The sequence below is a fragment of the Pelophylax lessonae genome, assembly GCF_965119305.1.
Source record: "Pelophylax lessonae genome assembly, chromosome: 12".
NCBI classification, from domain to species: Eukaryota; Metazoa; Chordata; class Amphibia; order Anura; family Ranidae; genus Pelophylax; species Pelophylax lessonae.
This window is the reverse complement of record NC_138779.1, coordinates 158,806,470-158,829,733: the sequence shown is the minus strand read 5'-3', so window position 1 is coordinate 158,829,733 and position 23,264 is coordinate 158,806,470. Positions and strand designations below refer to the sequence as shown.

The window sequence follows — 23,264 nt, the reverse complement described above, 5'->3', positions numbered from 1 at the left end:
TTTCAATCTTATAGGTCTGAACATTCTTTATCTCATCAGATCTTGCTAAGGGAGTTTTACCTCAATTTCTTTCTAAATGGGAACGGTAATTGCATGCATTTTTAGCGGATATGGAATGGGATAAAATACCGGCAATACAAGATGTCTATCATCTTATGCACAAGAGTGTAATTACCGTATCCTATCTAGGTGGTATGGCTGCCCCAGGCTTCTGCACAGAATTAATGCCTCTATCCCAGACACATGCTGGCGCTGTTTACGGGGTCCTGGCAATACGACACATATTTGGGGTATTTGCCCGATATTTCTCCCATTTTAGGATAAAATCTTACATTTGTATGATAAACTGGTTGGGCATACATTCTTTAATGAACCCCAGATTACTAGGTTATGCATGCGACTAACTTGCGGCAGACAATTCTGTATTCTTTAGACACAGGCATCATGCTGAGGCCCCATTGTTGGATGAATGGGCCTGTTAAGTGAACCAGACTCACTATGTTGAATGTATAATTGCATGGGATGATGACAGGTCTGAATCCTACAACCTCATGTGGATGGCGTGATCCTACTTAGATATTTCTCTGCTCTTAACTACTTTGTGTCTGCTAAAACTTGAGGATCCAATTGTTCATGGGGTTTCCCCATGTGTACTGGCTATCCCTGTCCTTCCCATTACCCCCCCCCCCTTTTAACTCTCCTTTTTGTTTTCTATTTCCTACTTACTTACTCTTTTCCTGTGCTCTCTTCGATATGCATAATCCTTTTTTTTCCACGTTCTTTTATATCAGGTATTGGAATGATTTGCTTCAAATGATGTTGTTATTGAAAATGTTTATTCTACTGTACTCGGGTAGAAATTAGTGCAAAAACTGCTTGATTAGATAATGAGGTAATGACCATTCTTACCTTTTACATCACACTATACTCTAAATGATCTGCTCTAGGTAGACATGTGCAGGACAAAAAAATTTGTTTCGTTTTGGATAGATTTGTTATGTTAGTAATTTTGTTTAGTTAAATTGTTTCGGAATTCACTTAGGTTCGTTTCGGTCACCTCAAGCACACACAAATTTCTCTCAATGGGTGGGCCTTAGTGGCGAGCAGCCGCACATTTGAGTGCATTAGTGCAAATAGAGCTGTGCCGAAAATGCGTGTCCTGGGCTCTCCCGACACAGTTACCGACGGCTAACGAAAAGCTCCCGATCGCCGCTTGCGATCAGGAGCTTTACGATTATGTGCCTGCCATGACAGCCAATCATGGCAGTCACATGACCATAAGCCCCACTTCACCTCCCGACATTCTAGACCCCTTAAAAAGGCTGTCAGGAGCCACCTCCAAGTGGTTAAATTTAATTTTGTTTATAAATTTTCAAACAAATTCTAAATTTTCAGATCAATAAATGATCAACCAATTCAAAATATGTGTGAAGAATAGCTGGTTGTTATGAGCTCTTTCACCTTTCCTGTCCTGCTGGACGGCGTGCTCAGATAAGGATTTGTTATGGATTTTGGAGGGGACTCCACGCAGTTTTTTTTTTTTTTTTAATTACCAACTCCAACAGCTCCTAAACCACTTTAGGACCGGAGGATTTTCCTGCTTTACGTCCAGGCCACTTTTTGCGATTCAGCACTTTGCGACTTTAACTGACAATGGCGCAGTCATGCAACACCGTACCCAAACAAAATTTATGTCCTTTTTTTCCCACAAACAGAGCTTTCTTTTGGTGGTATTTGATCACCTCTGCGCTTTTCATTTTTTGCGATATTAATAAAAAAAGAGCGACAATTTTGAAAAAATAACAATATTTTTCTACTTTGACAGATAAAAAATATCCAATATATTAAATTTTTGTCATATATTTAGGCCAAAATGTATTTAGCTACATGTCTTTGACAAAAAAATTCTCAATGTATTTTTAACCACTTTAAGACTGGAAGATTTTACCCCATTCCTGACCAGGCCATATTTTGTGATTCGGAACTGCGTTACTTTAACGGACAATTGTGCGGTCGTGCAACACTGTACCCAAATTAAATGTATGTCCTTTTTTTCCCCACAAATAAAGCTTTTCTTTTGGGGGTATTTGATCACCTGTGCGATTTTTACTTTTTGCGCTATAAACAAAAAAAGAGCTACAATTTTGAAAAAATATCAATATTTTTCACATTTTTTTATATGAAATTCCCCCCTAAAAAATGTAAAAATCAAAATTTGTTAACATTTTAGGCCAATTTGTTTGCTGCTACATATTTTTGGTAAAAAAAATCACAATAAGCGTATTTTGATTGGTTTGGGCAAAAGTTATCGCAGCTACTAGCTACGGGAAATTTCTGTCATTTTTATTGTTTTTTTTTTTAACTAGTAATGGCGGCGATCTGCGATTTTTTTTTTGCGGGGCTGCGACATTGCGGCGGACAGATCGGACCCCTAAATTACATTTTTGACACTTTTGGGTGTACCAGTGACATTACTACAGTAATCAGTGCTATAAATATGCACTTTTACTGTAATAATAACACTGGCAGGGAAGGGGTTAACTTTATTGGTGATCAAGGGGTTAAATATATGCCTGGTGCTTAGTGATGTGTGTGGGGGGAGGGGACTGTGTGACACAGGCACAGATCGCAGGTTCAGCTATGCTGAATCCTGTAATCTGTCCCTGCTTGTCACTTAGGAGATCCGACCGCTTTGTTTACACAAGCGGGCGGATCTCCTCACTCGATCCCCGACGATCGGGGAAGAGCGGCGGTGATCACCACCTCTCCTCCCCTGGCCCGACTCCCGCTGTGTCTGAATACAGCAGGAGCGAGCCTCCGGCGGCGCGCGCGCCGCCCATGAGGGGAGGAGTCCAGCGATGTAGGTCTACGTCGCTGGACGATATCGAGCCACTTTGCCACAGTACGCTCCATGTGTGCGGTTGGCAAGTGGTTAACAACCAGCTATTTTTCACACATAACTCAAATCGGTCGATCATTTTTTGACTGCTCCGGATTAGAATTGTTCCGAAAGTTTGGAATCCATTTGAAAATTAATATACAAAACAGAATTGAATGAATTTCAATAAAATCTGTTCCTATATTATTCGGAGATTAGGTTAGAGCCGAATCTCCCAATAACCAAAAATTTGTCTGGATTTATATTCGGACCGAAACAAATGTCTAGCTCTAGGTATAGTTATGTTGTTGGAACAAAATACACATATGGGTTTTTGTTTTTTTTTTGATTACCTGTAATTCTTTAAAACTCTTAATAAAAAAAGATTTACATAATAATAACAATAATAATCTAATCACCAACAATAATGATAACCATATGCAGCTTCCTGTTGCATATGGTATATTCGAAAACCTTCACGCTCGTTACTGCACCTACAATTTGTCATTGACACATCGTAAAACTTATTTTAGAGTACACTGCATGTCACCAGACAGATACATTAAACTGCACTATGCACATCTTCCTTTTTTTCTTTTAATTGAAGATAGGCGAAAATTGTATACCTGTTCTATGCTTAAGTGAAATATATCTCTGGCTATGTTCATTCAAGTGCACTGAAACCTCCAAGTGATATGGCACAGACACTATGTCAGCCAATGTTTGTAAAGACAACAACTGTATTTTGTTCCATGTGAGGGTGCTGAAAGGAGTCCTGTTCTAGAAACAGAGAAACTGGTTATTGGGAGTTTAGAGCCCAGGTATACCTGTCTGTTCTTGTGTTTATTGTCAAATATTCATATGATTCTTTTGCACACGAACAAATGGCTTAGGCAGGCCAATACATGATAATTTTTTTTCTCATTCAGCCATTTGAACCCCTACATGGTTGTGGGGCGTTAGATGATTCTTCAGGCTGCCCAGAAGGGAAGGGCTTAAGTGAGACTCGGTTTTTCCATGGCCATTTCTGGGCTCTGTCCTCCACCCTGTGTTGTCAAATAGAGGGAAGCCTCTGCTCGGGTCGATCGGAAATTGAACCAGAAACAAAAGCAAGATATAACACACAGTATATCTGCAAAGCCCCCTCAAAGGGAGCACATCTAGAACCAGGACTGTGCCGGATCACCAATTTTTAGATATTCTTACCTTGGGAAGGTATGCATTGGGCACTCTGCTGTTAGGAAGAAACGTGTGCAGTTTTTTTTGTTATGTGGCTGGACTGTACTACTTAACTGTTTAGTAAAGTTTATCAACTGCCAAAGGCCTGGTCTGAAATTCTTCTAAAGGGGGTGAATGAAGGTACATGGCGTATCCAAAAGAACAGGGCCTGTAAGTGACCAGGGGGATGAAGAGGAAAGAATGGAAGGTAATCATAAAGGGTTAACTCAGCAAAGGAGTTGGCATAAAGCAAGTAATTGCTACGAGTAACCATGAATTGGTGGGAATGTAATAGCAGCCAGACAGCTGAAAAGTGGTATGGACATGGGTGACAGGTCCTTTGGTAGCGAGGTGGATGGTGCTCCGGCTTCCTCTCTAGTGGTCAATGCTCCACAGCATTCAGGAGCAAATCTGCATTACAGCGACCCCATGGACCTAGTTGTGGGTATGAGAAAATAGGGAATTAACTAGTGCATGCATGAGGTTTGCGCTTAGGGCATGAAGAGTGAGGTGGCAGAGGAAAGCTGGACTGGTGGAGCAGGACAGTAGCATGGAGGTGTCCTCCTCTAAAAGCTACCTTCTGGAAAACAACACGTGCAGCACTATGGGACAGAATGTTTTACAGTAGGAATCCTCACATTGTTAGACAACTACACATGTTGAGTTCCCATGAAGGCAGCCCCAATTAGTTCCAGACATTAGTGAGCCCACTGGCTGCCTTACAGATTATGTGTTGGGACAAACTGCCCTTGGGTATAATACCAAATAGGATTTACACTGTTGCCCATTATGTTGCTCTTTTGAAGGGGAGTGACTCACAACTCAGGTTTTGGCACTTGGTTAGGAGACTTCCTAACCAATTGCCAAAACCTGAGTTAACTTATTGAAAGTTGGAAACGTTTGGACTGTGAAAAAGGCATCTAGGTGTCTGCATGCTGCTGAGCTGGAAAAAAAAGATCTCAAAAACCATCTAAGTGTGGGGTTGTGATACAAAAATGCTGCTGTTATCTAGGATACATAATTTGTTAAATGCTACATTTATTGTACCCAAGAAAAAAGTTTACATTATTCTTTTCTTTTGAAGAATTAAATGTGGGCAGTCAATTGATATTCTTCGTTTAAACTGTTTGCCATGGTCATTGCCTGTTTCGCTTGCCATTTCTAGCTGACTCCTCAAAGTGCGTAAATACATTGGAGAGAAACACATCGCCTGCTTATCCTACTCACATGTTTGTTGTGACACCCATAACTATCACAGAACTTTGTTACATATGCATTATCTTAGATTATAAAACAAACACTAGATCAATAATCTTCATATAATTCATGCTGTTCTTTTTTTTTCAAACGTTTCTCAAAAAAAAAAGTTTTTTTAAAAAGGGCGTCATTCCTGTCTTCTAAATAACATTAACTTGGGTCTCCAGACAAGTGTGAAGGCCTTATGGTATTTCAATATTCTTATTTCTATTACATAATGCACTATTTCTCTTAGGCTACATTCACACAAGTGGTACAAGTGTTACACATTGCATGCACGTATTGTGTGTGAACAGCTGCCACTGTTCACATTTAGCTGCTGTTACATGTGCATAAAACCTCCAACCAGGGCCGGTGCTACCACTAGGCAAACTAGGCGACCACCTAGGGCGCAGCCATGGCCAGAGAGACATTCCTCTCCTGTCACCTCCTCATCCCCGGTGGATGTCACCTCTAGAGAGGGGGGGGGCACTTTGTATATAAAGGGCTGTGTGGGGTTAAAGAGGGGCAGTGTGTGCAGGAAGGGGGTGTAGCAGAGTGTAGTGTTAAACGGAGGCATTATGTACAAGAAAGGTGGCAATGTGTACAGTTATTTTTTATTTTGGGGGGGGGGGTGTGCTCAAGTAGCTGGTCTTGCCTAGGGTGAAAAATAGTCTAGCACCGGCCCTGCCTCCAACTGACCCTAAACACTGACAGTGTGCCCAGGGATGGTGTTTCTGCAGAGTTTCTGGCTACATACCAGATGGCTAAAGCACAGACTGCAGCTGTGTCCAGCGGTGGTGTTAGTTGCCTCTAAACACAGAAAACTATGGCCCACCCCCCTCCAGCTGCCCATGTGAATGGGGCAATTTTCTAAATGAGAAAAATATCAGTCTCTACAAGTTCCTTAAATGTAGGTGCTAAATGCAAAAACATGGCACTATAAGATTACCACAGGGTGAAATGATGTTACTCTTCAGTGCAGAATTGCACAAATGTACTAAGCTACATAAATAGGCTGGACAGATTCTTCACATAATAAATTCACAAAAACACATTGATCATATGAAGTAAACAGAAGGTGTACTCTGCCAATTAAACAACCCAACAATAATTATAGGTACAGGGCCTGTATCCTCAAACCAATTTTATTACTATTTCATTGTCTTCAAATTTCTAATAACAATGTATATTGATGACAATGGAAGGTGTTCCCGCTTCCCATAGATGCACATACTGTTTATTTTAATTACACAAGGTAATACCTGACAGGCTGGTTTAACCTGTAGAGGATCGTCTAATCAAGAGATAATTCTTAGCCCACGTGGTCATTAACATGTACATATTTGAGGACGCTGTCATCAATGTAAGGGTACCTGTAGTCACAGGATAGTGATTAAAAGAACTGACCATTTCAGAGCTGGTTTGAAAAAGAAGTCATTCCAAACACCTGTATGTTTGTATCATCTTCATGTCATGTAAAAAAAAACTGCAATTTTTCAGCCCAAGGATAGTGGATCTACCAAAAGACTGTACCTTGACTAGCCTAAAATATTCGCAGCCAGACAGAACCTGATATAGTGGTGAGTAGGAATGAGTGAAGCTGCCTGGGTTAAGTTAAAAAACAGTTTTTTGCTCTAAGCTTGCAACCTTCTTAGCTTTACTACTAAATTATAAGAGGTCAATCCTGGTATTTAATTCTGGACATTTGCAGGCTACCAAGAAAGCTATTGTAAAACAAAAAGACAGAAAACCAGCCACTGCCGGCCCTACCATGGGTCCCACTGGATCCATTGGACCCAGGCAGCACTTGGAGAGGGGCAGCAAACTGACTCCCAAGATTTTTTTTAATTTTTTTTTTACAGCAGCTTTGTTTGTCATCAGTTTTCAGCATGTTACGGGTGGCCATCTCATACTATCACCCATAGTGCAAACTGATGAGTATGAGGAGGTAGAGTGTCTCCTCTTGGGAATGTCCCTTGCATTGATTGTGGTGTGCGCAATGACATCAGACATCAGTGCACTCCATCTCACGCAGGGCAGAATGGATCTTCTTGGGCGTGGGCACTGCCGACACAGGAGTGACAGGAGGACTGAGGACAGAGAGTGGGTGTTTGGTGGACCAGTCCAGTAGTGAGATATGGAAGAAGATAATAGTATACATAATATTTTCTAAAGGTTATTATTTATATAAAATAATGGATGTGGGGGCCATTTTTTGGGGGTGATTTTTTTTTTTGGGGGGGGGGGGCAGCATTTCATTCTTGGACCCAGGCAACACAATGTCTGTCTTGGGTCAGCCCTGGCCATAGGGGACATGTACCAATGCCTATTTAAAAATAAATAAATGAATAAATAAACCTTATCTCTTCTTACACAGACATGTCAGCTCTCCTTAACAGCTTTTAAGGGTAACTGCACTTTAGTGGGCAAGAAAATAGCAAAGTGGTGTAGTGGTTAGCACTTTCACCTAGCAGCAAGAACATCGCTGGTTCGAGTCCCAACCACGACACTACCTGCCTGGAGTTTGCATGTTCTCCCTGTGCCTGCGTGGGTTTCCTCCGGGTACTCCGGTTTCCTCCCACACTCCAAAGACATGCTGGTAGGTTAATTGGATCCTATATAAAAAAAAATAGGCCCTACTGTGTATGTATGTGAGTTAGGGACCTTAGATTGTAAGCTCCTTGAGGGCAGGGACTGATGTGAATGTACAATGTATATGTAAAGCGCTGCGAAAATTGACAGCGCTATAGCGCTATATAAGTATCTGAAATAAATAATAAATAAATAAATAAAGAAAACATAATATAGCGTAAACAATTGCGACCTAAGTCATATTGTAATTCAATGTTATTAAAAATGACCTATCCTTTTCAATCTGTAGCTCTGCAATTTTCTGTAAAATGCACATGCAGAATGTGTACAGAATGCCCCCTAGAATCATCATTTCCTGCTTATGTGATTGGCTCACTGATTTTCCCAGAAATCTGCCCTAAAATGCAAGTCAGATTATAGGCATTCCCTGCAACAAAAATTTCATTTTTGGTGAGATACTCCCAATAGAAAATCACATCTAAAAAGGATGCAGGCCCAGCAGCTTTCCTCATTATAGCCCTGCAGGTGCAGCAGCTGACTTGAATTATAAAACCACTCCCATTAGATTCACATTCACACATGGACACAGACAAACACACAGGGATTTCTTCAGAATAACAAAGGGTAAAAACAACAAAGTTAAAATCCTTGTAATGTACATAGATCACCCAGAGGGCAATGTTTTTTCACCAACAAAAGTGGAGTTACTCTTTAACACACACTGACAACATGGCTGCTGTAAACCCTGACCGCAAACCTTTTGTTATAAACCCATGGCTTCAGCGTACTCCAACTTAATCCCTAGTGAGAAGTATAAGAATGTATTTTTTTTTAATGTACTTTCCACACATATGAAGAAGGATACAGTATGTTGGTGAAGGACTACATCCTTGAGTGGATAGAAATTCAGGAGTCTAAATCAAAAAGCAGCTCTCCGTCATCGGGTTATTATCACATAAGGCACCTTGAGTAGTGCAACAAAGCTTGATTTAGTGCAGTAAGAATGTTTTTTTTTTTTTTTAATCACACAATAATCGGCAAAAGCCAATGTGTTTGGGGCCTCCAATATCCGCCTTCATCAGGGCTAAAGAAAGATGACATAAAATATTAGGAGCTAAATAGCTAGAGACACACAATTTGAATTAAACAGATAAGGGGTCCTGTGGAACAAATTTACACTCATACCATAGCCCAAAATGACCATAAATAAAAGGAAAGAAAAAATGAGACTTAGTATGATGCCTTAGGCAGTGAATACCACCTCAAAAAGTTAGATGAAACCCATGTGTTTATTTGTGTTCACTACCAACATACTTTGATGTTTTAAAAGCTGAAGTCCAGTTTTTTGGGGGGGATACAGCACCAAACACATTAGTTACTGTATGGTGTAAATAATGGTGTGTATCCCATTACCTGGAGCTAATTGCTTGTGGTAAAAAAAAAATCTCCCCTTCGGTGCAATAGGAACAAATAGCCAAAATATTTTCTTGGTATCATTTTATTTGCTTTGTTGTTTTTTAAGAACTGCATATTTTGTGAACCTCAGCATGATCTTCCTCTTCCCTACAGCATGGTATGTCCCCCACTTTTTAGATGGTAATATATAATTTGAGATGGAAGTTTGGCGATATCTATACCATTTATGGTTTTAGTTGTGTTCCTAAAGTGGTTCTAAAGCCCAAAGGTTTTTCACCTTAAAGTGTTACTAAACCCAGGGCCCTACATTCACTTATCTGGTCTCTCACAGTACACAGAACATGGAAATGCATTCACTTTAGTAAATATAAACTGCTAATTGCCTTTTCTCATCAGCAGTATATAGCAGTCTTCTTGTGACTTCTATCAGTGTCTGAATAAAGCTTGTAGGAGTAGTTTTCATACTGCACTGGCTGTCCTATCAGGATGCTGGAACCCTGACCCTCTGTCTAGACAGTGCTAATTGGCCCTGTGCTGATCACATGCACTCTCCCAAGAAAAATGCACTCTCCCAAGAAAAAAAAAGAAGCTCTAGCAATACACACCTAACTGAGCATTTGCAGCCTGACTCCAGTAACTCTGTCTTATCCAGACATGTTATGGGGACATTGTAAGAAGGGGAGGATCAGTCCAAAGAGTATCAAACTGCTTTTTTACACAATTCAGTGGATTAACCCCTTAAATTCCACAGTGACTATAACAAGCATGCTTTACTGCATATACAGACTGATTTTACTGTTGTGGGTTTAGTAACACTTTAATGTATCCTATGCATTAGGTGAAAAACCTTCTGTGCTGCAGAATCCCCTAGTCCCCACTTTTGCTACCTGAGCCCAATCCGATCCAGTGATGTGCACAAGAGCAGCATCTCTCGCTGCTGTCTTTCTCTTCATTGGGCAGATTGATGGCAGCGGGAGTAATTGGCTCCCGGTGCTCTCAATTAAATGCTGTGCTGAGTGAGCGAGGCAGAGCTGCGCACGCTGTGTCAATAGACACAGGGAAGGCGGCTCAGGAGCGAGCCCGCATGGGTGCCCCCATGGAAAGTAGCTTTCCATGGAAGAACTTGCTGAAGAGGAGGAGCCTGGAGTGACGGCCGGGGACCCCAGAAAGAGAGGATCAGGCTTCTCTGTGCAAAACCATTGCACAGAGCACGTGAGTATGACATTTTTATTTCAATTTAAAAAAAAATGAAGCTTTAATATCACTTTACTGGCTAAGCCATTGTGACAGAACCCCCTGTCACTGTGTGCTTTGGAAGGGACTGTGCACGGTATTGGGGTATTTGCCCGATATTTCTCCCATTTTAGGATAAAATCTTACATTTGTATGATAAACTGGTTGGGCATACATTCTTTAATGAACCCCAGATTACTAGGTTATGCATGCGACTAACTTGCGGCAGACAATTCTGTATTCTTTAGACACAGGCATCATGCTGAGGCCCCATTGTTGGATGAATGGGCCTGTTAAGTGAACCAGACTCACTATGTTGAATGTATAATTGCATGGGATGATGACAGGTCTGAATCCTACAACCTCATGTGGATGGCGTGATCCTACTTAGATATTTCTCTGCTCTTAACTACTTTGTGTCTGCTAAAACTTGAGGATCCAATTGTTCATGGGGTTTCCCCATGTGTACTGGCTATCCCTGTCCTTCCCATTACCCCCCCCCCCTTTTAACTCTCCTTTTTGTTTTCTATTTCCTACTTACTTACTCTTTTCCTGTGCTCTCTTCGATATGCATAATCCTTTTTTTTCCACGTTCTTTTATATCAGGTATTGGAATGATTTGCTTCAAATGATGTTGTTATTGAAAATGTTTATTCTACTGTACTCGGGTAGAAATTAGTGCAAAAACTGCTTGATTAGATAATGAGGTAATGACCATTCTTACCTTTTACATCACACTATACTCTAAATGATCTGCTCTAGGTAGACATGTGCAGGACAAAAAAATTTGTTTCGTTTTGGATAGATTTGTTATGTTAGTAATTTTGTTTAGTTAAATTGTTTCGGAATTCACTTAGGTTCGTTTCGGTCACCTCAAGCACACACAAATTTCTCTCAATGGGTGGGCCTTAGTGGCGAGCAGCCGCACATTTGAGTGCATTAGTGCAAATAGAGCTGTGCCGAAAATGCGTGTCCTGGGCTCTCCCGACACAGTTACCGACGGCTAACGAAAAGCTCCCGATCGCCGCTTGCGATCAGGAGCTTTACGATTATGTGCCTGCCATGACAGCCAATCATGGCAGTCACATGACCATAAGCCCCACTTCACCTCCCGACATTCTAGACCCCTTAAAAAGGCTGTCAGGAGCCACCTCCAAGTGGTTAAATTTAATTTTGTTTATAAATTTTCAAACAAATTCTAAATTTTCAGATCAATAAATGATCAACCAATTCAAAATATGTGTGAAGAATAGCTGGTTGTTATGAGCTCTTTCACCTTTCCTGTCCTGCTGGACGGCGTGCTCAGATAAGGATTTGTTATGGATTTTGGAGGGGACTCCACGCAGTTTTTTTTTTTTTTTTAATTACCAACTCCAACAGCTCCTAAACCACTTTAGGACCGGAGGATTTTCCTGCTTTACGTCCAGGCCACTTTTTGCGATTCAGCACTTTGCGACTTTAACTGACAATGGCGCAGTCATGCAACACCGTACCCAAACAAAATTTATGTCCTTTTTTTCCCACAAACAGAGCTTTCTTTTGGTGGTATTTGATCACCTCTGCGCTTTTCATTTTTTGCGATATTAATAAAAAAAGAGCGACAATTTTGAAAAAATAACAATATTTTTCTACTTTGACAGATAAAAAATATCCAATATATTAAATTTTTGTCATATATTTAGGCCAAAATGTATTTAGCTACATGTCTTTGACAAAAAAATTCTCAATGTATTTTTAACCACTTTAAGACTGGAAGATTTTACCCCATTCCTGACCAGGCCATATTTTGTGATTCGGAACTGCGTTACTTTAACGGACAATTGTGCGGTCGTGCAACACTGTACCCAAATTAAATGTATGTCCTTTTTTTCCCCACAAATAAAGCTTTTCTTTTGGGGGTATTTGATCACCTGTGCGATTTTTACTTTTTGCGCTATAAACAAAAAAAGAGCTACAATTTTGAAAAAATATCAATATTTTTCACATTTTTTTATATGAAATTCCCCCCTAAAAAATGTAAAAATCAAAATTTGTTAACATTTTAGGCCAATTTGTTTGCTGCTACATATTTTTGGTAAAAAAAATCACAATAAGCGTATTTTGATTGGTTTGGGCAAAAGTTATCGCAGCTACTAGCTACGGGAAATTTCTGTCATTTTTATTGTTTTTTTTTTTAACTAGTAATGGCGGCGATCTGCGATTTTTTTTTTGCGGGGCTGCGACATTGCGGCGGACAGATCGGACCCCTAAATTACATTTTTGACACTTTTGGGTGTACCAGTGACATTACTACAGTAATCAGTGCTATAAATATGCACTTTTACTGTAATAATAACACTGGCAGGGAAGGGGTTAACTTTATTGGTGATCAAGGGGTTAAATATATGCCTGGTGCTTAGTGATGTGTGTGGGGGGAGGGGACTGTGTGACACAGGCACAGATCGCAGGTTCAGCTATGCTGAATCCTGTAATCTGTCCCTGCTTGTCACTTAGGAGATCCGACCGCTTTGTTTACACAAGCGGGCGGATCTCCTCACTCGATCCCCGACGATCGGGGAAGAGCGGCGGTGATCACCACCTCTCCTCCCCTGGCCCGACTCCCGCTGTGTCTGAATACAGCAGGAGCGAGCCTCCGGCGGCGCGCGCGCCGCCCATGAGGGGAGGAGTCCAGCGATGTAGGTCTACGTCGCTGGACGATATCGAGCCACTTTGCCACAGTACGCTCCATGTGTGCGGTTGGCAAGTGGTTAACAACCAGCTATTTTTCACACATAACTCAAATCGGTCGATCATTTTTTGACTGCTCCGGATTAGAATTGTTCCGAAAGTTTGGAATCCATTTGAAAATTAATATACAAAACAGAATTGAATGAATTTCAATAAAATCTGTTCCTATATTATTCGGAGATTAGGTTAGAGCCGAATCTCCCAATAACCAAAAATTTGTCTGGATTTATATTCGGACCGAAACAAATGTCTAGCTCTAGGTATAGTTATGTTGTTGGAACAAAATACACATATGGGTTTTTGTTTTTTTTTTGATTACCTGTAATTCTTTAAAACTCTTAATAAAAAAAGATTTACATAATAATAACAATAATAATCTAATCACCAACAATAATGATAACCATATGCAGCTTCCTGTTGCATATGGTATATTCGAAAACCTTCACGCTCGTTACTGCACCTACAATTTGTCATTGACACATCGTAAAACTTATTTTAGAGTACACTGCATGTCACCAGACAGATACATTAAACTGCACTATGCACATCTTCCTTTTTTTCTTTTAATTGAAGATAGGCGAAAATTGTATACCTGTTCTATGCTTAAGTGAAATATATCTCTGGCTATGTTCATTCAAGTGCACTGAAACCTCCAAGTGATATGGCACAGACACTATGTCAGCCAATGTTTGTAAAGACAACAACTGTATTTTGTTCCATGTGAGGGTGCTGAAAGGAGTCCTGTTCTAGAAACAGAGAAACTGGTTATTGGGAGTTTAGAGCCCAGGTATACCTGTCTGTTCTTGTGTTTATTGTCAAATATTCATATGATTCTTTTGCACACGAACAAATGGCTTAGGCAGGCCAATACATGATAATTTTTTTTCTCATTCAGCCATTTGAACCCCTACATGGTTGTGGGGCGTTAGATGATTCTTCAGGCTGCCCAGAAGGGAAGGGCTTAAGTGAGACTCGGTTTTTCCATGGCCATTTCTGGGCTCTGTCCTCCACCCTGTGTTGTCAAATAGAGGGAAGCCTCTGCTCGGGTCGATCGGAAATTGAACCAGAAACAAAAGCAAGATATAACACACAGTATATCTGCAAAGCCCCCTCAAAGGGAGCACATCTAGAACCAGGACTGTGCCGGATCACCAATTTTTAGATATTCTTACCTTGGGAAGGTATGCATTGGGCACTCTGCTGTTAGGAAGAAACGTGTGCAGTTTTTTTTGTTATGTGGCTGGACTGTACTACTTAACTGTTTAGTAAAGTTTATCAACTGCCAAAGGCCTGGTCTGAAATTCTTCTAAAGGGGGTGAATGAAGGTACATGGCGTATCCAAAAGAACAGGGCCTGTAAGTGACCAGGGGGATGAAGAGGAAAGAATGGAAGGTAATCATAAAGGGTTAACTCAGCAAAGGAGTTGGCATAAAGCAAGTAATTGCTACGAGTAACCATGAATTGGTGGGAATGTAATAGCAGCCAGACAGCTGAAAAGTGGTATGGACATGGGTGACAGGTCCTTTGGTAGCGAGGTGGATGGTGCTCCGGCTTCCTCTCTAGTGGTCAATGCTCCACAGCATTCAGGAGCAAATCTGCATTACAGCGACCCCATGGACCTAGTTGTGGGTATGAGAAAATAGGGAATTAACTAGTGCATGCATGAGGTTTGCGCTTAGGGCATGAAGAGTGAGGTGGCAGAGGAAAGCTGGACTGGTGGAGCAGGACAGTAGCATGGAGGTGTCCTCCTCTAAAAGCTACCTTCTGGAAAACAACACGTGCAGCACTATGGGACAGAATGTTTTACAGTAGGAATCCTCACATTGTTAGACAACTACACATGTTGAGTTCCCATGAAGGCAGCCCCAATTAGTTCCAGACATTAGTGAGCCCACTGGCTGCCTTACAGATTATGTGTTGGGACAAACTGCCCTTGGGTATAATACCAAATAGGATTTACACTGTTGCCCATTATGTTGCTCTTTTGAAGGGGAGTGACTCACAACTCAGGTTTTGGCACTTGGTTAGGAGACTTCCTAACCAATTGCCAAAACCTGAGTTAACTTATTGAAAGTTGGAAACGTTTGGACTGTGAAAAAGGCATCTAGGTGTCTGCATGCTGCTGAGCTGGAAAAAAAAGATCTCAAAAACCATCTAAGTGTGGGGTTGTGATACAAAAATGCTGCTGTTATCTAGGATACATAATTTGTTAAATGCTACATTTATTGTACCCAAGAAAAAAGTTTACATTATTCTTTTCTTTTGAAGAATTAAATGTGGGCAGTCAATTGATATTCTTCGTTTAAACTGTTTGCCATGGTCATTGCCTGTTTCGCTTGCCATTTCTAGCTGACTCCTCAAAGTGCGTAAATACATTGGAGAGAAACACATCGCCTGCTTATCCTACTCACATGTTTGTTGTGACACCCATAACTATCACAGAACTTTGTTACATATGCATTATCTTAGATTATAAAACAAACACTAGATCAATAATCTTCATATAATTCATGCTGTTCTTTTTTTTTCAAACGTTTCTCAAAAAAAAAAGTTTTTTTAAAAAGGGCGTCATTCCTGTCTTCTAAATAACATTAACTTGGGTCTCCAGACAAGTGTGAAGGCCTTATGGTATTTCAATATTCTTATTTCTATTACATAATGCACTATTTCTCTTAGGCTACATTCACACAAGTGGTACAAGTGTTACACATTGCATGCACGTATTGTGTGTGAACAGCTGCCACTGTTCACATTTAGCTGCTGTTACATGTGCATAAAACCTCCAACCAGGGCCGGTGCTACCACTAGGCAAACTAGGCGACCACCTAGGGCGCAGCCATGGCCAGAGAGACATTCCTCTCCTGTCACCTCCTCATCCCCGGTGGATGTCACCTCTAGAGAGGGGGGGGGCACTTTGTATATAAAGGGCTGTGTGGGGTTAAAGAGGGGCAGTGTGTGCAGGAAGGGGGTGTAGCAGAGTGTAGTGTTAAACGGAGGCATTATGTACAAGAAAGGTGGCAATGTGTACAGTTATTTTTTATTTTGGGGGGGGGGGTGTGCTCAAGTAGCTGGTCTTGCCTAGGGTGAAAAATAGTCTAGCACCGGCCCTGCCTCCAACTGACCCTAAACACTGACAGTGTGCCCAGGGATGGTGTTTCTGCAGAGTTTCTGGCTACATACCAGATGGCTAAAGCACAGACTGCAGCTGTGTCCAGCGGTGGTGTTAGTTGCCTCTAAACACAGAAAACTATGGCCCACCCCCCTCCAGCTGCCCATGTGAATGGGGCAATTTTCTAAATGAGAAAAATATCAGTCTCTACAAGTTCCTTAAATGTAGGTGCTAAATGCAAAAACATGGCACTATAAGATTACCACAGGGTGAAATGATGTTACTCTTCAGTGCAGAATTGCACAAATGTACTAAGCTACATAAATAGGCTGGACAGATTCTTCACATAATAAATTCACAAAAACACATTGATCATATGAAGTAAACAGAAGGTGTACTCTGCCAATTAAACAACCCAACAATAATTATAGGTACAGGGCCTGTATCCTCAAACCAATTTTATTACTATTTCATTGTCTTCAAATTTCTAATAACAATGTATATTGATGACAATGGAAGGTGTTCCCGCTTCCCATAGATGCACATACTGTTTATTTTAATTACACAAGGTAATACCTGACAGGCTGGTTTAACCTGTAGAGGATCGTCTAATCAAGAGATAATTCTTAGCCCACGTGGTCATTAACATGTACATATTTGAGGACGCTGTCATCAATGTAAGGGTACCTGTAGTCACAGGATAGTGATTAAAAGAACTGACCATTTCAGAGCTGGTTTGAAAAAGAAGTCATTCCAAACACCTGTATGTTTGTATCATCTTCATGTCATGTAAAAAAAAACTGCAATTTTTCAGCCCAAGGATAGTGGATCTACCAAAAGACTGTACCTTGACTAGCCTAAAATATTCGCAGCCAGACAGAACCTGATATAGTGGTGAGTAGGAATGAGTGAAGCTGCCTGGGTTAAGTTAAAAAACAGTTTTTTGCTCTAAGCTTGCAACCTTCTTAGCTTTACTACTAAATTATAAGAGGTCAATCCTGGTATTTAATTCTGGACATTTGCAGGCTACCAAGAAAGCTATTGTAAAACAAAAAGACAGAAAACCAGCCACTGCCGGCCCTACCATGGGTCCCACTGGATCCATTGGACCCAGGCAGCACTTGGAGAGGGGCAGCAAACTGACTCCCAAGATTTTTTTTAATTTTTTTTTTACAGCAGCTTTGTTTGTCATCAGTTTTCAGCATGTTACGGGTGGCCATCTCATACTATCACCCATAGTGCAAACTGATGAGTATGAGGAGGTAGAGTGTCTCCTCTTGGGAATGTCCCTTGCATTGATTGTGGTGTGCGCAATGACATCAGACATCAGTGCACTCCATCTCACGCAGGGCAGAATGGATCTTCTTGGGCGTGGGCACTGCCGACACAGGAGTGACAGGAGGACTGAGGACAGAGAGTGGGTGTTTGGTGGACCAGTCCAGTAGTGAGATATGGAAGAAGATAATAGTATACATAATATTTTCTAAAGGTTATTATTTATATAAAATAATGGATGTGGGGGCCATTTTTTGGGGGTGATTTTTTTTTTTGGGGGGGGGGGGCAGCATTTCATTCTTGGACCCAGGCAACACAATGTCTGTCTTGGGTCAGCCCTGGCCATAGGGGACATGTACCAATGCCTATTTAAAAATAAATAAATGAATAAATAAACCTTATCTCTTCTTACACAGACATGTCAGCTCTCCTTAACAGCTTTTAAGGGTAACTGCACTTTAGTGGGCAAGAAAATAGCAAAGTGGTGTAGTGGTTAGCACTTTCACCTAGCAGCAAGAACATCGCTGGTTCGAGTCCCAACCACGACACTACCTGCCTGGAGTTTGCATGTTCTCCCTGTGCCTGCGTGGGTTTCCTCCGGGTACTCCGGTTTCCTCCCACACTCCAAAGACATGCTGGTAGGTTAATTGGATCCTATATAAAAAAAAATAGGCCCTACTGTGTATGTATGTGAGTTAGGGACCTTAGATTGTAAGCTCCTTGAGGGCAGGGACTGATGTGAATGTACAATGTATATGTAAAGCGCTGCGAAAATTGACAGCGCTATAGCGCTATATAAGTATCTGAAATAAATAATAAATAAATAAATAAAGAAAACATAATATAGCGTAAACAATTGCGACCTAAGTCATATTGTAATTCAATGTTATTAAAAATGACCTATCCTTTTCAATCTGTAGCTCTGCAATTTTCTGTAAAATGCACATGCAGAATGTGTACAGAATGCCCCCTAGAATCATCATTTCCTGCTTATGTGATTGGCTCACTGATTTTCCCAGAAATCTGCCCTAAAATGCAAGTCAGATTATAGGCATTCCCTGCAACAAAAATTTCATTTTTGGTGAGATACTCCCAATAGAAAATCACATCTAAAAAGGATGCAGGCCCAGCAGCTTTCCTCATTATAGCCCTGCAGGTGCAGCAGCTGACTTGAATTATAAAACCACTCCCATTAGATTCACATTCACACATGGACACAGACAAACACACAGGGATTTCTTCAGAATAACAAAGGGTAAAAACAACAAAGTTAAAATCCTTGTAATGTACATAGATCACCCAGAGGGCAATGTTTTTTCACCAACAAAAGTGGAGTTACTCTTTAACACACACTGACAACATGGCTGCTGTAAACCCTGACCGCAAACCTTTTGTTATAAACCCATGGCTTCAGCGTACTCCAACTTAATCCCTAGTGAGAAGTATAAGAATGTATTTTTTTTTAATGTACTTTCCACACATATGAAGAAGGATACAGTATGTTGGTGAAGGACTACATCCTTGAGTGGATAGAAATTCAGGAGTCTAAATCAAAAAGCAGCTCTCCGTCATCGGGTTATTATCACATAAGGCACCTTGAGTAGTGCAACAAAGCTTGATTTAGTGCAGTAAGAATGTTTTTTTTTTTTTTTAATCACACAATAATCGGCAAAAGCCAATGTGTTTGGGGCCTCCAATATCCGCCTTCATCAGGGCTAAAGAAAGATGACATAAAATATTAGGAGCTAAATAGCTAGAGACACACAATTTGAATTAAACAGATAAGGGGTCCTGTGGAACAAATTTACACTCATACCATAGCCCAAAATGACCATAAATAAAAGGAAAGAAAAAATGAGACTTAGTATGATGCCTTAGGCAGTGAATACCACCTCAAAAAGTTAGATGAAACCCATGTGTTTATTTGTGTTCACTACCAACATACTTTGATGTTTTAAAAGCTGAAGTCCAGTTTTTTGGGGGGGATACAGCACCAAACACATTAGTTACTGTATGGTGTAAATAATGGTGTGTATCCCATTACCTGGAGCTAATTGCTTGTGGTAAAAAAAAAATCTCCCCTTCGGTGCAATAGGAACAAATAGCCAAAATATTTTCTTGGTATCATTTTATTTGCTTTGTTGTTTTTTAAGAACTGCATATTTTGTGAACCTCAGCATGATCTTCCTCTTCCCTACAGCATGGTATGTCCCCCACTTTTTAGATGGTAATATATAATTTGAGATGGAAGTTTGGCGATATCTATACCATTTATGGTTTTAGTTGTGTTCCTAAAGTGGTTCTAAAGCCCAAAGGTTTTTCACCTTAAAGTGTTACTAAACCCAGGGCCCTACATTCACTTATCTGGTCTCTCACAGTACACAGAACATGGAAATGCATTCACTTTAGTAAATATAAACTGCTAATTGCCTTTTCTCATCAGCAGTATATAGCAGTCTTCTTGTGACTTCTATCAGTGTCTGAATAAAGCTTGTAGGAGTAGTTTTCATACTGCACTGGCTGTCCTATCAGGATGCTGGAACCCTGACCCTCTGTCTAGACAGTGCTAATTGGCCCTGTGCTGATCACATGCACTCTCCCAAGAAAAATGCACTCTCCCAAGAAAAAAAAAGAAGCTCTAGCAATACACACCTAACTGAGCATTTGCAGCCTGACTCCAGTAACTCTGTCTTATCCAGACATGTTATGGGGACATTGTAAGAAGGGGAGGATCAGTCCAAAGAGTATCAAACTGCTTTTTTACACAATTCAGTGGATTAACCCCTTAAATTCCACAGTGACTATAACAAGCATGCTTTACTGCATATACAGACTGATTTTACTGTTGTGGGTTTAGTAACACTTTAATGTATCCTATGCATTAGGTGAAAAACCTTCTGTGCTGCAGAATCCCCTAGTCCCCACTTTTGCTACCTGAGCCCAATCCGATCCAGTGATGTGCACAAGAGCAGCATCTCTCGCTGCTGTCTTTCTCTTCATTGGGCAGATTGATGGCAGCGGGAGTAATTGGCTCCCGGTGCTCTCAATTAAATGCTGTGCTGAGTGAGCGAGGCAGAGCTGCGCACGCTGTGTCAATAGACACAGGGAAGGCGGCTCAGGAGCGAGCCCGCATGGGTGCCCCCATGGAAAGTAGCTTTCCATGGAAGAACTTGCTGAAGAGGAGGAGCCTGGAGTGACGGCCGGGGACCCCAGAAAGAGAGGATCAGGCTTCTCTGTGCAAAACCATTGCACAGAGCACGTGAGTATGACATTTTTATTTCAATTTAAAAAAAAATGAAGCTTTAATATCACTTTACTGGCTAAGCCATTGTGACAGAACCCCCTGTCACTGTGTGCTTTGGAAGGGACTGTGCACGTGCCTCCTATCGTCAGACTTTGGGCCAGAAGATACTGGAGACCTGGGGACCTGCTAGCATTGAGTTAATGTAATGTAATGTAATGCTACAGCCCTTCTCCCCCCCCCCCTCTTGTTGCTGTGTCTAATGGGGTTGATTCATGACACATAGACAATGGTCTGGACTGGAGACATCTCTCCGCAGGGGGGTGTGTATTGAGAGACTGCCTGTTTACCATACTCTCATTAGGTTATCTGTAGCCTGTTTCAATGTACAAATGTTCCGTTCCCATTGGTTGTTCCTTGTCCCCTTCCCCCCTTTGGCAAGGCTAAGGGGAGTGTCCCATAACTGTGTGTAAAATTGTATGTCTTGGAATTTAATAAACAGTTTAAGCTCTGCATGTTTAACCCTCAACACCTGTGTGGATTGTCTCATGATTGAGGGGTTATGGGCTGGGTATGGCTAATTGGCAGGCTGTGGGTGCGTTGAAGGACAGGAGACACAGGTCTGGCGGATGTGCCCACCTGGGGTATCTGAGATCCGTCACAGCCATGTATACAGAGTTCCTTTTATGCTTGCCTTATTTTCAATGGTGCCCTAAAACGTGGTGCAGTTTTGTCACAATTGTTTGCTTCTTTTTGGGCAACAAGCTTCACGCGATGAGATTTGCTGCGATAAATTGTGGCAAAACTGCACTGCGTTTCAGGTGTCATTGAAAATAATGGCACCTGAACCTGTGTTTTGCCACTGTAGTGCATTTTGAGATCACAGGAAGAATCACAGCAATCCCAAAATGCCCAAGTGTGAACGGAGCCTTAGGCCCCTTTTGCACGGGCCTGATCGGACCTGATCAGATGCTCCAAGCACCTCTATGGAGCAGCGGATGTTAGCGGTGACATCTCCACTGACACCCGCTGCTATCCGATCCGACCCTGTCTGTGAAATCTACATGAATGGAAACCCTATTTTATGCCTATATACAGTATATTGATCTGGTTATGTTTTACTCTATTAGATGTGAGGACTAGTTTTGATCTTTTATTGGATTAGATAATCTATTTTTTTTTGTCTGTTTTATCCTCCTATTCACAGTCATAATCATCATCTAAGATAGTTTTTCTTACAGATCTAGTGTTTTAGAGTTCACTGTATACGATTGGCATTATATTTATTCACTACCGTTTGTAGCTCTATATAGCTAGATTTTAATATTTATATCATGCATCTTTAGCCCTGATGAAGGGGGAGGTTTGAGCCCTCAAACTGCGTGGAATTTGATTAATTACCATACATACTGGATGAGAAAAAGCTTTATGGTAATCTCATTCTTCTGCAGTTTACTTTTAAATGAGTCCTTAAAGCAGTATTGCCAATCTACCAGACTGAAATTTACTGACATGAACACCCAAAATTTACTGGCACAGCCAAGTTTTTACTGGCATTTCCAAAAGTTACAAAATTACAGTTTTAAGTGCACATTTCAGTATTTAGGCTACAAACAAGTACAATATGCAATTAGTGATGCGATTTAAGGTAGATATTAAGGCAAAAAAACATTTCTATTTTTTTTTCTATATAGTAAGTAGGTCAGGGACACTAAAAGCAGCGTGCAGCAGCACAGATGATAATGACACCTCACCAACACAACACATTCCCTCCTGAGACACAGTGACAGTATCTCTCTCCACACCAGGTGGTTCCTTCAGTCCACTTCAGTCCAAACAGCACTGACAGTCCACTCCCGACTTGCTTTGCTCCTGTCCTGCATTCGGCTCCATTGCACCATGACATTACACGACACGCTCAGGCATCGCTGCCATAACCCCCCGGTACCAGACAGCGGGCGGTCTGCTTTGACATAAAAGTGGTCCTAGTGGCGAATTCGCCACAGGATCACTTATGGGTGGCGGGAGAAGTGCCCACCCCCTCCTGCCACTTCCTGGTCGTTTTCCCTGCTTACCAGAGCTGTCGGTAGCGGGGAAATGATCTGATCCCCTCTCCTAATGGGCAGGAAGTCAAGTGAGGGTAAGATGGCCCCCACTCGACTCTATGCTCTTGGAGGACCGAAGAGACGTCAAACGTCACTTCCGCCCAACAGTCTTAAATTTTTTTTTTTTTTATTGCTTTCCGGTCCTGCTTATTTCAATTAGATGGAATAGGAAAAAAAGTGATACCAAAAATAGTTTTTTAAAGAGAGTGTAAAAATTCAAAGTAAAATAAA

General features: G+C 41.2%; 1 protein-coding gene across 1 annotated transcript in view; it reads right to left on the bottom strand.

Annotated features, from left to right (window-relative positions):
* The window catches only part of EPS8L1 (EPS8 signaling adaptor L1), an 892,485-nt gene that overhangs the window by 758,497 nt on the left and 110,724 nt on the right, over positions 1-23,264 (bottom strand). The window lies entirely within an intron of this gene.